We start from the raw sequence: 9,795 nt of genomic DNA, 5'->3' as shown, positions 1-9,795 counted from the left end.
ATCCACCCGGAGGCCCTGCTGGCAACCCCCCTCTGGACAACACCTTGCTGGAGAAGACCCCGACTGGCCATTGAGGATCAACTCTCAGCCCAGGAGAGGTAGCTATCACCCCCAACCTCTCCTCAACCAAGGACTTGGACTCTGCTTCTCTTCCCTACCTAGACTCCAACCCTTCCACTGAGTCTTTCTCCTGCTACCATTGTGTAGGGAATGCTTGTGTGAGTGTGTGCAGGAACCAAGCTGTACAGTACAGTGTTCATTTAATAAAACTGTTATTTGGAACCCTGAGTTGGGTTCCAAATACTATGGTTTACTATGGTTCCAGCCCTGCTCCAATCTCTGCTCCTCGGCCCTCTAACTTCTGTCTCATTTCTCCCTCTCCTGCTTCTGGCTCACCACCACCTCCAACACCTGTCCCATAGTCCTGTGGCTCCAGCTGTCCTGAGCTCCTCTCTGTCTGCAAACCCCTGTTTCTTTGGTGTTGCCTCATCTCCACTGCCTTGCCCCTCGATCTCTGCCACTGCTATTGCCTTGTCCCCACTGCCTTTTTCCCTGATCTCTGCCACTTGCTCTTTAGTTACCAAGTACCCCAAGCACACACCTACACACCATACCACCCAAGTTAGGAACTCATGTGTGTGTATGTGTAGGTGGGTGGTGTGTGTGTGAACTGAAATATATATCGTTATGTGCATGATATACAAATTAGTGATCTGTGTATGTGTATTGAGTGTGTGATTTTTGTCTAATTTTTGGTGTGTATAGTGTATATGTGCTTGAATTGGTGATAGGTGTGCATGTGTCTAGGCTGGTAATTTTGGATGTGTATGTGCCTGAGTTGGTGGAGGGGGGCGGTATATAAGCCTAGTGTGTGCGTATATGTGCAAGTGTGCCACACCTTCCCATCTAACAGCGCAATTTTGAGATCCTGAGTGTTGGCCTGACCCCACAGGACAACACCACTGCCTCAGTCATTATAATAAAATAAATTCTAAATACTTATAAATGTTGATTTTTTTATCATGGAAAAATCAGAGCTTCCCCTGCCCCAGGATGCAGGTCCATCTGTGGCTGACCTCCAGGTGCTTTGTGGTGCTGAGCAACCCTAATATGCCAGCACCCTGCCCTTGCCCATGCCATTGCCTCTCACACCCAAACTACAGCCCCCACCCCAGCTTTCCTAGTGCCCCTCACTCCTGACCCACAGCTGCCTGGCCTTGCCAGTGCCCCTCACTCTCAACCTGCAGCCCTCTGGCCTTGCCAGTGCTCCTCACTCTCAACCCTCGCCCTGCCAGTGCCCTGCCCCCCCACCAGTGCCCCAGCCTCCTGGTACCCCTCATTCCTGACCCACAGTCTCCTGCCCCTCCCAGCCCTGCCAGAGGGGGTCCCCAACCTGACTGGGCTAGAGCATGATGGCTGTGAAAGTTCCAACCTGTGCAAGCAGCAGAGTAAATCCAGCACAGGCGGAAGGGAGGAGGACGGGAGGCCTGTGCCACCCCCACCTCCTAGGTTGGGGTTTCCACAGCACACCAGGCAGCTTGGCTATTGACCCCTGCCCCAGGCAGCATCTCCCAACTGCCCTTGCAGTATGGGCACCAGCCCCAATGCCACTGGCCTGGCCAGGCAGCTCTCTGCTGCCCCCAAAGGGCCCCTTTGCCCCTTCCCCAACTGGAGGGGCAAGTGCCTCCCCTTCACCACCCCTGCTTTTCCGCAGCCCCAGCATCCAGATACCTTCCCCCAGCACCAGCAGGCACCCAGCACCCATCCCCTCTACACACCCCTGCCACACTACACACAGACTCATATGCCCCACAGCTCCCTAGACAGTCCCCTGGCCCTCCAACACCTGCACCCCACAGACTTTCCTGCATGCAGCTGCTGGGACTGCTCCCACTACCCTGCCTGGCTGTATGCCACCCACATGCGCATGTGCGTACACATGCAGGTGGCACCCCCTGTCTCCAATAGCCCTCCCTCTACTCTCCCAAGCAGCCCCTTGCAGAGTGGAAGGCTGGCAGCCTGCTAGGGGAAACCCACTACTTCCCTTAATTTTCTCTTTTAAAGAAGAAAATCCATGTTTTTCTTCTTTAGATGATAAAAATCTGCATTTTTCTGGAAAACATGGATCCCTGTTGATGAGGCGTGTAGTGTGGAAACAAAATTTTATTGTATACAAGAACTTATATAAAAACTATTTACAGCAACCATTCACAGCCTGGCTATTGCCCTAGCTTTGGACCTAGCTTTGTTGTTGTCCTGCCACACCAGGAAGTTCCTGCTGCCTCAGCAAGAGGAATGTAGGATGTGAGAAAACGCAATAAAACAAAGAGGAATCTAAAAGAGTTTCTAAACTTTGAATGCTCAATATCAAGCTATTTAAACAAAGAAGAAAGATAAGAGGCACCACAAGAGAATGATGTGGCTATACAAACAGGTAGGAAGCAACTTATATTATGTTGCCTGTATGCATCTCAGAGATGCATAAAAAACCATGGAAGAAGTGGCATGTAACCAAAGATATACACAAAATAGCAGAAGTACGTAGGGACAAACAGTGGCAATGTGTAGGGGGTGCATGCGGGTGCATGTGCACCCCGCACCCCCTGAGATTGATGGGGCACCCCCTGACAGAAGTGCCGCTGATACTGCCAGTTGCCACCCCACCACTGACACCACCGTGGCCGCCTGTGGGAGCTCCCCGCTGACTGCCACCACACCCCCACTGCTGCCACCTGTGAGCAGTTGCCATGCCCCTTAGCCTCCAGAGGCACACATCATTCATGGGAACAAATATAGGAATGTAAGATAAAAAAGATTAGGTATAGTTGTCAAGAAAGATTAAAAACAGCAAGAATGGGGCCTACAAATACTGTCTGTAATCCTGCTACTTCACAGAGAAGGTGAGCTCCTAAGAGAAGATGCAAAAAGGTAGAAATGATGTCTAGTTTGCTTCAATCTTCACAAAACATAAGCTGTGACCAGACATTCATCACAAATAATATATAAACAAGGGGAATAGCTTCAGGTAAGGAAAAGGAAAGATTGCACCAGAATAAGTCAGCAGACCCTAAGAAATTCAGTCCAGGGTACTGAAATGCTGGCAACAACATTTGCAAAGACACAGATGAAAGGCAAAGTCCTAAATGACTGGAAACAAGCCAGCATAGGGCCCATCTTCAAAAATGGGGGGTAAAAAAGAGCAGCCAGAGAACTCCAGTTATCAGACACCTTCATAGCTTCAGCTGGGAAGTTTCTAGACCAAATAATAAAACATTCAATTTGTAAATATCTGGAGGATGAAGGTGTGAGCATTAGGAGACAATATGGATTTGTTAGGAAGAAATCATCCCAGACTAACTTGATTTTCTCCTGTGCCAGATAAACAGCAGGGCAGGGTAGCACCTGAGGCCACATCCAAATGAGTGAGCACATGCCTGCTCCAATGTCTCAAAGCAGTTTGAGATGCTGCAGGAGGCATGCCATGAATGAAAAAATGTTCCCTGTGCTGCATATTTGCAGTGCAAACTCAAATCCCAGTATCAAAAGAAAACACCCTGAAAAAAAACAGTGCAGGGTGCACTCCTAGTGCACACCCGGAGTCAACCAGAAGCTGGGTCCTCCAAGGAGAGCTTTAGCACCTGACCAGAATGTCTCTATGCCTGCTGCTTGCCCCTGGTGCTGCTCCAGCAGGCTGCATGTGGAAGCCCGGCCTGGCCCGATGACACGTGGCTCCTACGTGCTGTGCTGGAATCCCCAGGTGGTGGCAGGAACTGTCCCAGTCTGTCATGGCGCGGGGTCCTAAAAGTGGCTGTGATCTCTCCTAACATCCCCTACCATGCCAAGTTTGAGATAAAGCACCCTTGTTCGTTCCTGCCACATCTTTGATGTTTATGTATTTTATAAGGGAGGCTGCCTCTTGTCCCCTTGGACATGGTGTTCTGGTTTATCCTGGCCCCTGTTCTGTATTGTTTGACTTGGTGCACCATAGCCTTGTGGGCTATGTGTGGCTCCAACTACCCTTGTACCATGTCCCAAGCCTCGCAGATGTACCAGTTGTTGTTTGGTCAATTTCCTTTTCCATGCCCCATGGGTGCTCTCTGGCTGGTCTCGCAGCCTGTGCCCTTACTGGCGCTCTCTGGCTTGTCTTGCACTGCCCACTCTGGGGCTTCTCGCAATTGGGGCTCAGGTGGTCATAGCCGTGCCTGGCCCCCAAATCCCCTCCTCAGGTCTTAAATTTCCTGTGGGGCTCAGGCAGCCTCAGCTTTACCTAGCCCCCAATCCTCTGCGCCTCTTCTCAGGGCTGGGGTCAGTGCACCCCTGAATGTTGTGCCCTCCCTGGCACCGGGGTCCCCACACTACCGTGGAGCCCCTATGAGGCCTCCTCCAACCCCTAATAGCCTCACCCAGTCCTCCAGTGTTATAAATCTACAAACAGAAAACTCAAGCCCCTGGGCTATAACATAAAATCTAAGCCATCTGGCTGACCATCATTCAAATCCCTACCAGGGAATTCTCCACCTGGTATCCTTGTACAGAAGCTGCTCAGGCCATCAGGCTTCTTTACTCTGCTTGCTCCAGCAGAGCTCCTTCTCCCTTGGCCACTAGTGGAGAACTGCCTCCCTGGCCTCAGCCTAGATTAAATATATAGGTCAGACCCTGCCCCTTCCGGTCAGCTGACCAACTGCGGTTGCCCCAGCAACCAGCACCTGTACCTCTTTATAGGAGCAGAGCACCAAAGTCCTCTGTGACACAGTCCTATCCAAAGGCATGCACCAGTCGGCCGAACCAGCTCCGCTCGCCATGTGCAACTCCTGGGTCTGAGGTGGTGCCACACTTCCACAGGTCTGTGCCTACAACAGTCCATGAGTGCCCCAATGGCCCAGCTGGCTGCTGCTGCCAGTGCCAGGGACTGTGCACCACAGGAAGGCGGGGGGGACTGGCATGTTGGGGCTCCTCTTCAAACCCCTCCACAAACCCCACACCCACAAACTCGCCCACAAATCCCACACACCCCCCCCACACATTCACCCACAAACCCCCTACCTCCACACAGCTACCCATAAACACCCCATACACCCACCCAAGAACCACACACCCACTCTCCTCCCACAAACCCTACCCTACACTTCCCTTCCCACTCCCCTCCCACAAACCCTACATGCCTCCCATCTCACATCCTGCATGCCCAACCACCAGACAGGATGGGACCTGCTGACGGGAGCTGTGGCTGCAGCGGCAGCTGTCCCTGCATCCTGGTGACTGAAGGAGACAGGGGGAGCTCTGATTATTTTTTATGATAAAAATACCAAAAGCAAACACCAAAGCATGTAGATATTTAGAATTTATTTTATTATAATGATAGAGGCACTGGTAGGCTTCCAAATTGCTTTAAAAGTAAATATATCACTAAAACATTGCCTGACTGAGATCTCTCTCTCTATATATATATACAGTGGCATTTCATTTTAATTGTGGAAGAACATGTATTTTGGGGTATTTTAATGAGTAAATTTGATTTTTTTATCAGAGAGAACTTGCCATTTTTAAACAGGGAACACCAGGGTTCCTGCTAGTGAGGCAAGTGGAAAGACCCAGGCAGACAAGCCTGCCCAAGGCTGGCACCAGGAACCCAGCTGGACGGCAGAGGAGGTGGCTGACCTCCTGACCATTTGAGGCCAGGAGGACACTCTTTGCCAGTTCAAAGCAGAACACCATAGTGAGTACATCTTCCAAGCAATAGCTGCCCAGATGGCAGGACAAGGGCACACATGGCAGCAATGATGCACAAAGGCCAACTATGTAGACATGGCCCACTGGCAACTGGCCCAGAGGTGCAAGTGCCTCTGCTGCAGTGCTCGTACCAGAGCCCAGGTGGCCATACAGTCCCCATCTAGGTCTGCCAGGTGTGCAGACATGGGGCCATAGGTCCATGGGCTGCAGTGGGAAGGGGGTGCAGGGCCACTCTAGGTTAGGGCTGCTTTAGTAGTTCAGCTGGCACAAGGGGTAGTGTTCCCATATATCAACTGGTTGGGTCTCAGAAGGTTCTGAGGGCAAGGAGCCCCAAACTGCTCACTGGGGCAGCTTTTTATACTGCTGGGCCAACATGGGTGCTTGCTCCAGCCACCAGCTCAGGTCAAAACCTGCCCTACACCAAAATGCATGTTCAGGCACGTGTGCTGAGGCACAAATCTCTGGCACAAATTTGTGCTGCTGTTATTTGAGCTGCTACAAGTGCATGTACCTGCATATGTGGACACGGCCTTAAGGATTAATTGGTTCAGAGAGGCATAAGCTTTCATAGGCGACAGTGTGTTTCATCAGATGCTAAGAATGGACTTGCAGAAAGCACGGGTTCTAAATAGAAAAGAATTTAAATACAAAGAGTATAGAAAGATGGAGGAAAGGATAGGAGGAACACTACTTTTTGACAAGGTAACCTGTTAAGTGAATGAGGGACACGAGGTGGACATGAGATATCTGGACATTAGTGAGGCTTTTGACACAGTCACATAAGCAAGCTGAAGTAATGTGGGCTGGGCTAGACAGAATTACCATATAGTGCATACTTCATGCAAAGGGTTATTATTAAGGATCAAGGTCAGCCTAACAGAAAGTGTCCAGGGGAATTCTATAGGAGTCTGCTTAGCGTATTGTATTAACATTTTTTAATGGCTCGCATCCAAGAATAAACCACATGCTATCAATTTGCCTGTACAACAGTAGGAGGAACACTTTGGAGGGTGGGATTAAAATTCAAACAAAACTTGATGAACTGGAGAACTGGGAACTAGATAGAGAATAATATTTAGCAAAGACTAAATGTGAGGTGCTACACATAAGGAAGAAAAGCCACCTTGCAAAAATTTGGGATAAGTGGCTTGGCAGCAGAATTGCCAAGAAGAATTGGGAGGGATTACAGATCTCCCAACTCAACATGTGTGAGCAATGTGATGATGTAAAAAAAAAAAGCTGTTTTGTAGGGCTGTGAGAAACAGCACCATTTCGTTTACACTTCTGTTTCACCATTTCGAAGGGACAGTGTTTCATTTCATCTTTTTGTTATGTTTCGAAGCACTGTTCCATTTCGTTTCATCAAAACTGTTTCACTGTTTTGACCCATCTTGACATTTTGCCCATTGGCTATAATGGGGAATCATGCAAATGCATAAAACTTTGTCATTTCTGGCCTGATTAGGATGAAAATTGTAGAGATGGCAGCCCCCTCTGAGGGCATGAAGCATGCCAAGTTTCAAGGAGATAGGTGCAGAGGCTTCTGGGAAACCGCACCTCAAACTTTTCTTCTCACAACACTTGCTGGCAGCAGCAGCCTCCTGTCATTTGGTGCCCAGAACTGGGGGCCTGCACCTCCAGGAGGGCTGCAGGGATGTACTGGACTCCTCCCAGGGGTGTGAGCCCCCAAATCTGTGTGCTGGGTGACAGGAGGCTGCCACTGCTGCCTGGGGTCAGTACTAGCACCAACCTTCCCTGCGCTGGGTGCACATTGAGCCCAGCACCGGTCCCAGGTGGCAGTGGCAGCCTCCTATCATCCGGCATGCAGGTCCCCCCGGGACAGCTGCAGGTGTGATGGACTCTTCCTTGGGCTATGGGCCCCCGAATCTGCATACTGGATGACAGCAGGTTGCCTGCTGCGAACTGGGACTGGTGCTGAAGCCAACTAAGCCTGGCTTTGAAACTTGAAACATTTCCAAACTTTCAAAATATTTCGAGTGCCCACATTTCATTTAGAAACTGTTTCAAAGCCTTTTTTTTCATTTCAATTTCACTGTTTCAAGCTCAAAATGCATCAAAACAGCTTTGAAATGAAACACGCACAACTCTACCATTTTGGGTAGCTTTAACAAAGAAAACATATGCAAAATATGTAACGGTACCACTGCACTCAGTGCTGTGTTAGGCTGTGTCAAGTTTTCAGCACTGTATTCTAAGGAGGATACGGAGAAACTAATGAGGATCCAGAGACAAGCCACAAAAATGATAACGGGGCTGGAATGCAAGCCATCGACAGAAAGGCCAAAAGAACATTTAGCCTGGAGAAAAGGATGTTTGGAAGGGATAGAACAACAGGTCTTGAATATCTGGAAGGCTGCCTGAGAGAAGGTGGAGGAACACTGGTGTCTCTGGCCATAGAAGGCAGGAGAGGAGGCAATGGGTTTAAGTACAGCAAAGTAAACATGGATCAGATTGCTGGAAAAATCACTACTTTGCCACGAGCACAGGAGGACAGAAGCAAAAGCTGAAAGCTGTCAATTGCTTTCATTGATAATTCTACAAAAACCCAGGCTGGACAAGCATCCACCTGGGTGGGCTTGGAACAGCAAGTCCTGGTTTGGTGCAGAGAGGATAGCCTGTGAGATCTACCCCTTTTGCCAGGTCTTAAAAATGAAATTATCGTATTGGAAGCTCAAAATGATCGTGTTTTCTGAAAAACTATCGTACACTGAAAAAATATGCAAATAAAAATGCAAATAAGTTTTATTTACTTTCTATTGCTCACTGTAACTAATCAATAAGTGACTGAGAACTGGGCTGTCATAGGCAATATGTAGTAGGACATCAAGAGCTGAGTCAGGCTTCTCCCTCCTATCCCTAGACTAGCTACTTCCAATACCACCCCCAGTTTCTGTGGGTAGTCATTGCTTGCCCTCACCCTACTTTGCCACCAGTATCTGCAGGTGGTTTCTGCTCACTGCCCCCTATGCTGCTGTCTGCAGGTGGTCCCAGCTTGCCATAGTGCCCCCCAGTCTTGGGAGATACCAATCAATGTGGGTCATCAAAGCTAAAGCATTTATTTAGTTCAAGGCAAGTAATTATAAGAAAGTGCTGATAGCAAACCCAAACGTCACTTAAGACAACCTGACTTGGGTTTTGCATATGCTGCATTAATTAGCTGCTTCTAAAAATTAAAGTACATTTTGAACACTTTTACTATTACTGATTGTACATTTTACAAGGCTTGAAATGATCATGTGTATAATAATTATCATACACTTGGCAACACTGCTCACATCTCCAGCTTCACGTAAGACTTCCTGCTGAGGGGTGCTGAGGAGTGCAGGGACTCTGTGGGGCTGGCGACATGGGTGATGGCTGGTGGCTTAGGGCTGGTCTAGCACAGCCTGTGGGTCCCCAGCCCCTGGGAGAGCCCCCGCTGAGGCTGCTTTTTAAAAATTATTATTTGGGAAGATTGGGGCCAACAGCCCCAGGAGTAAGCTGGAGAGGAGTCTTCCATTCCCATAAAGTCCATACTGTCCCCTGCACAAAATAAGGGGTGGATTAATAATACTGAACTCAGCTGAGGAGGAGGCTATTGCTTGGCTTCGAAAACAATTAGGCATTTGCCTTGTTTGGCTTCGCGGATTTGCATTCGCTAAATAAATAATAAACATAAAGTCGGCGCGTAGCCAACATCCTCCTCCTGGAAGCTGGCCACTGGGAAGCTCTTGCAGGGAGTCCTGCCCGCGTTCGGACCGGGGCGCAGGTGCACCCTCCCGGGCACACCGCCGTGTTAAACCCCTTCCGGCTCACGTATCAGACCAGCCGACGCCTTCGCCTCCTCTCAGCCGGCAACAACCCAAGAGTCTCCCAGCCGCCTGCGCCGTGCCCCTGGATCCGGCCGGTGACGTCTCCACGCCGTGCGTGATGCGGCAGACAGCTGAGCTCCGCCCACACGCTGCCGCCCTTCCGAGCGGGGGTGTGACCTTTCCAGAGAGGCCCCGCCTCCCGCAGCCACCGCTCTCCCTGCTTGCGTCGCTGCCTTGCATAAGGCTCGGCAGC

Source organism: Crocodylus porosus, unplaced genomic scaffold, assembly GCF_001723895.1.
Source record: "Crocodylus porosus isolate Cpor-Errol unplaced genomic scaffold, CroPor_comp1, whole genome shotgun sequence".
NCBI classification, from domain to species: Eukaryota; Metazoa; Chordata; order Crocodylia; family Crocodylidae; genus Crocodylus; species Crocodylus porosus.
Note: the sequence above shows the minus strand (reverse complement) of the source record.